Raw genomic sequence first — 6,085 nt, forward strand, 5'->3', positions numbered from 1 at the left:
TAAGGGGACCCTAAGCTCACCTCACCCTATGGATACATCTAGGTAACAGTCACAACTAGATAGCACACGTAGATATAGCTAGGTAAGTATCAACAACCCAGAGAAGAATTGGCAGACTCACAGCACAAACCCTACAAATGAAGGCAGAACCCAGGCCATATGGAAGACGGTAGGAAGGGCAGAGACATGGTGGGCAGCTAATGGAGCAGGGACTTATGCAGGGGTTGGAGATGGGGTGGGGAAGCAGCCATAGACAAGGAGAAGGGAGAGAAATAGAGTATCTTATCTCAAAGCCCACAGGGGGAAGCAAATCCCCAAAATATTTGGCTTTGAAAGCAAGAGGGGGAGAATTTCAGGGGTTCTTACAACCAGAGGGACTTGAAGTCTGGAATTTTAAATATCAGCAGGCTCCATTCTGGGGAATCTGGATGGCATAGGGAGCTGAGCCCCCACAACAAACAGCCCACAGAGATACAGTGTAGAAGCAGCAGTTTGAAAAAGCTCTGGGGCACACGGAAGGGAGTTATTTCTGCCTCCCGGAGCTCCTCCCAGAGGGGCAGCATTCACGGAAGAACTTCTCTAGGAACAAAGGAGTTGGCAGGCACCATCTCCCTTGTCTACCCCACAGCATAAATGCTCGCCCACCTACTGGAACCTGTGCAGCACAAGCACCCACAACCTAACTTGCTTACACCAAGCCTCTCCCCCCCACCCCACCCTGGCCCCGACCCAACACTGCACATCAGTGGATCTGGTCTTCCTTGTTGCATGTGCCTCAGTCCCAGAGCTACAGGTCCCCCTCCCCCGAAGCCCAGTGCAAACCTTGCCAACACTGCATCTTCCCACCTGTGCCCTTTCCGGAGTCTTGGTCCCGGCAGTGGCAGCAGGCCCTGTGGAAACTGGGTGCCCTGACCATTCATGCTCTGTGGATCCGACAATGCCGGCCCTGGTCCCAGCAGTGGTGGCAGCTCTCATTTCATCAACAGACTGGTGTACATCCTGTTAAAACTGCATGCTCCACCCAGGCTGGGGACCACCAAACACTACCTACAATAGGCAGAGAGAGTCTCTGCAGATGATTGAACTGAAGGAAAAAGTGCCCAGGGCACTACAGCAGGGTACATGGAACACACAGAGGAGACATCTCTGAAACTCCAGATTCTGATGAACAGGGGACATTGCACTGCAGGGCATTATAGGGACCTCTTCTTCATAAGGACATTACTTATAAGGTCAGGAGACATAGGTGACTTCCCTAACACAGAGAAACAGACGGAGAGAAAGAACAGGAAAAAATCACAGCAAGAGACCTAAGCAAAACAGACTGAAGTAATATGTCTGATAGAAAATTAAAGTAATGATCATAAAGATATTCACTGGATTTGAAGAAAGAATTGAAGACATGAGTGAGACCCTTAACAAAGGGATAAAAAAGAACCAATCAGAGATGAAGAGCACAATAAATGACATTAAAAATATACCTGACGGAATAAACAGCAGGCTAGAGGAAGCAGAACAAATTGGCAACCTGGAAGACAGACTAATGGACTAAACAAGCAGAGCAGGTGAGAAAAAAAAATTATGCAAAATGAGAACAGACTTAGAGAACTCAGTGACTACATCCAGCATGATAATATTCACATTATAGGGATTCCCAGAAGAAAAGGAGAAAAAGGAGCATACAATTCATTTGAAGAAATAATAGCTGGAAACTTCCCTCATCTGGGAAGGAAACAGATAGCCAGATCAAGGAGGCACAGAAATCCCCAAGGGGGATTAGTGATAAAAGAAAAAAAATAAAGCAGCAAAAGACGACAATGACACACAAAGAAACCCCATAATGCTATCACGATTTTTCAACCCAAACTTTGCAGGCCAGAAGAGAGCGGCATGATAGAATCAAAGTGCTAAAAGGGAAAAATCTGCAGCCAAGATTACTCTATCCAGCAAGTCTGTCATTCAGAGTAGAAGGAAAGATCCAGAGTTTCTCAAACAGAAGCTAAAGGGGTTCATGACCACTAAACCAGCCCTATAAGAAATGTTAAAGGGGACTCTCTGAGCACAAAGGAAAGGCCCTACATAAGAGTATGAAAAGTAGAAAACACAAAAGCATAAAACTAAGTATATCTGTAAAACTCAAGGGATTCACAAAATAAAAGAATGTAAAGTATGATACCATATACCCAAAACATGGGCAGCGGGGGTGTGTGTGGGAGGAGTAAAGAATGGGTTCAAACTTAGTCAACCATCAACTTCATACAGACTGCTATATGCAGAAGATATTATACACAAACCGAATGGTAGCCACAAGTCAAAAACCAGTAATATGCCAAGAATTTAGAGAAAGGAATCCAAGTGGATCAGTAAATGCCTGCAAACAAAGAAAAGAGATCAACAGGAGGAGTCAGAGAAGAACCACAAAAACAACTACCAAAAAAGTACCAAAATGGCAATAAATACATATCTATCAATAGTTACTTTATGGGGCACCTGGGTGGCTTAGTGTGTTAAGCATCCGACTCTTGATTTTGGCTCAGGTCATGATTCATGAGACTGAATCCTGTATCGGGCTCTGTGCTGACAGCTTAGAGTCTGCTTGGGACTTCTCTCTCCATCTCTCTCTCTGCTCCTCCCTGCTCACTCATACTCTCTCTCTCCAAATAAACATTTTTTTAAAAATAGTTACTTTGAATACAAATGGACTAAACGCTCCAATCAAAAGACAGTGAGAGAATGGATAAACAAAACAAAACTCCAAGACCCATCTATATGCCACCTATAAGGGACTCATTTCAGACCTCAAGCCACCTACAGATTGAAAGCAAAAAAATGGAGAAACATTTATCATGCAATGGATGTCGAAAGACAGCCAGAGTAGCAATACTTATATCAGACACACTAGACTTTAAACCAAAGACTGTAGTAAGAGACAAAAAAAGGACACTATATAATAAAGGGGACAATCCAACAAAAATGTGTAACAATCGTAAATATTTATGCACCCAATATGGAAGCACCTAAGGACATAAAACCGTTAATAACAAATATAAAAGAAACTAATGGATGGTAATACAATAAAACAACCAAGCAAAGGGTAAAAAAAAAAAAAAAAAAGAGAGAGAGAGAGCGCGGCAAACCAAGAAAAGACTCTCAACTAGAAAGAACAAACCGAAGGTTACCAGAGGGGAGGTGGATGAGGAGATGGGTGAAGTAAGTGATGGGGATGACAGAGAGCACTTGTGATCAGCACGAAGTGTTGTATAGAAGTGTTGAATCATTATACAGTACACCTGAAATTAATATAACATTGTATGTTATCGACACTGGAATTAAAAAAAAAAAGTTGCAAAAAATTCAAGGAGGAATAAAGGAATTTTTATACAAAGAAAATGTGAGGAAATGCATTGCAAGCAGTCCCTTCTGTGAAAGATTTTTTTTTCAGGCTAACAGAAAATTATATAGGTCAGAAACTTGGATCTCTCTAAAAAAGGATAGAAATACCATGCTAACACTAATCAAAAGAAAACTGGAGTAGCTTTATTAGCTTGACAGGAGGCTGACTTCAGGGCAAAGAAAATTAGCAAGAATAAGGTAGGTCACTATATCATGTACACATCTCTCAGAATTGTGGATTTTTTTCTTCTTTAGTAAAATTCCGTGATGAGATTTAGAATGTAGCAATTCCTTTATATTTAATTCCATTTCATATTGATAGTTTATCATTTGTTCCAAAATGTCTGCTTGTAGGTAGTTTGTTCAAATTATATACATTGCTATGTGTCTGAGGTCTCTGTTAATCTAGAAAGATTTCTTCTATCCAAATCTTCCTTCTTCTCGTTCCACACTACTGTCACGTTACAAAAAATATGTGTCAATTGTCCACTGGTATGAACCGCATTCTTGATTGGTCTATCTCCTTTCTTTGGTGTCATTTATATTTTTGGAAGAATTATTTTTCCTTAAAAATTGGAAGCATTGTTTACAAATTTGTATAAATTCAGGTTCAACTTGGGAATAATGCTTCTAAGAGGTATAAAATATCTGGCTGTCTCCCTGTTAATAATCGTAAGATTGATCATGGGTTCTAGTGGTAACAGCCTAATTCCTCCTTTATAAAGTTCCCCATTATTCTTTCATTTAATTGTTTACTTCTATGCCAGAAACAATGATTTCATTACAAATTGAAAAATGGCAATGTTCTAATTCTGATATTTCTTCCTCATTTATTATCTAAATTCTTCTCTAAAAAAACTTTTCATCATTCGCTAAGAGTATTTGATTATACTAAAATATAGTTAATATGAGATCGGCAGGGAAGATATTAAATTTTCCTTTAATTGCCAATTCCAGAGTAAGGAACTGGTGCTCTAGATACCACGGTGGTAATCAGTAGTTTTTTGTTTGTGTTATTTCTTGATATTATTGTTGGTTGACTATCTTCTCTGTATATATCCTTATTAACTCACTACTTTAAAATATATATTCCATTTACAGTAATGAATAGAATCTGATTTTACTTTTGTTGCAGAATTTTCCCATCTTTGTTCAGTGAAAATTCCTTTAAGTCCCAAATTCCTTTGGCTATAACACTACCAGATTTTTATTGCTTCTTTGCTTTCTCATACAAATATCAGACTCACCCCAAGCATTTCTTACACTATTCCTGGAATCAGTCAATAGTTTCAAATTACCACTTGTGACAGCATTTCAGAGTCCACAGTTTTAGGAACAGAGGTGCCTATCCCTATGGGGCTGACCTTATTTTTAGGGTTTTTTTTCCCTAGTCAACAGAACTAGGATGGATGGATGATGGATGGATGGATGGACAGATATATTACAGATTAACAGATAAATGTATAGCATGTTTTCAGACATATAGTCTTTAGGCTTAATGAATTAACATAACTAAGAAGTAACTTTGTTAGTTATAAAAAGTATACTTGGCAATCTCCAAAGGAAAAAAAAAAAAACAGGGAAGAGAAACACCAATGGAGAGGAGAACTTCAGAGGTGATCTTAAGTTTGTTGTTCCCAGGAAAGGAAGTCTTAGCTAATGGATTTCAAATTTGCCAGTGTTGATGACAAATCTAAATCCCAAGTGGAGATGGCTGTAGGCAATTTTAGGCAAGAGTCTGGAAGGATGCCAGAATTTGCAGCAAGTACCCTAACCTATCACCATTAACAGTTGGTTTATAGAAGTCTTTTTGTTGTGAGTCATTCTCCTTTTTAGTGACCTTTGGATTCCTATGTATTCAGATTATAGCACACCCTTGCTTCTGGCACTTATTTTATTTTTGTGAATATAATTTCTCACTTTAAATAAAAAAAAATGTTTCCTTTTAATGCATCTGGCTTCTTTATAGTTGACTAAGAGGAAGGATAAGCTGATCGTGCCAGTACAGTATTCACAATCCCTTTGACATTTATTTTTTTCTGTTTAAAGTCAATGATTTAGCATTCTAGTACCTTAATTTGAAGTATATTTTAGTATGCACTAGTCATTTTCTCAGCCATGGTCAGTCCCCGGCCTTTACAATACCAAGTCTTCAAAGAAAGGACTAGATAATAGCAAACACTAATAATAGCAAGTCTTCAAAGAAAGGGCTAGTTAATCGCAATGCCTTAAAGAAAAAAAAATAGCAAAAGGCATTCTTTACTCAGATCAGAGCTTGCTAAACCTTTCAAGGAAGTGTGAATACAGACAGACTGAAGCACAGTCAGAAAGGACCAGCTTCCAATGAAACATTTCTTGAACATCTCTTGTAACAGAAATTCAAGCTTATTTGATGTGCTATTTCACAAGAATGCTTTTATTTATTGAGTGCATGGTATGTGCCAGATGCTGTGTAAGTGCCTTACACTTTTCTCCCCATCTAATTGTCTTAATCCAGCAAGCTGAGGCTCCAAGAGATTGAATTAACAGACACCTCTAAAAGACAGGGTCAGGATCTGAACCCAGCCCATTGGATGGCCTATGCTCTTAAACATGACCCTTCAGAATCATTTGCCAAGTTTAATCCACAGTTTTCCATACTCTTTCCATATTCTTTCCATACCTCATTTTTAGAAGTTTGCCATAAATATTC

This window comes from Neofelis nebulosa, chromosome 4, assembly GCF_028018385.1.
Source record: "Neofelis nebulosa isolate mNeoNeb1 chromosome 4, mNeoNeb1.pri, whole genome shotgun sequence".
Classification (NCBI taxonomy): Eukaryota; Metazoa; Chordata; class Mammalia; order Carnivora; family Felidae; genus Neofelis; species Neofelis nebulosa.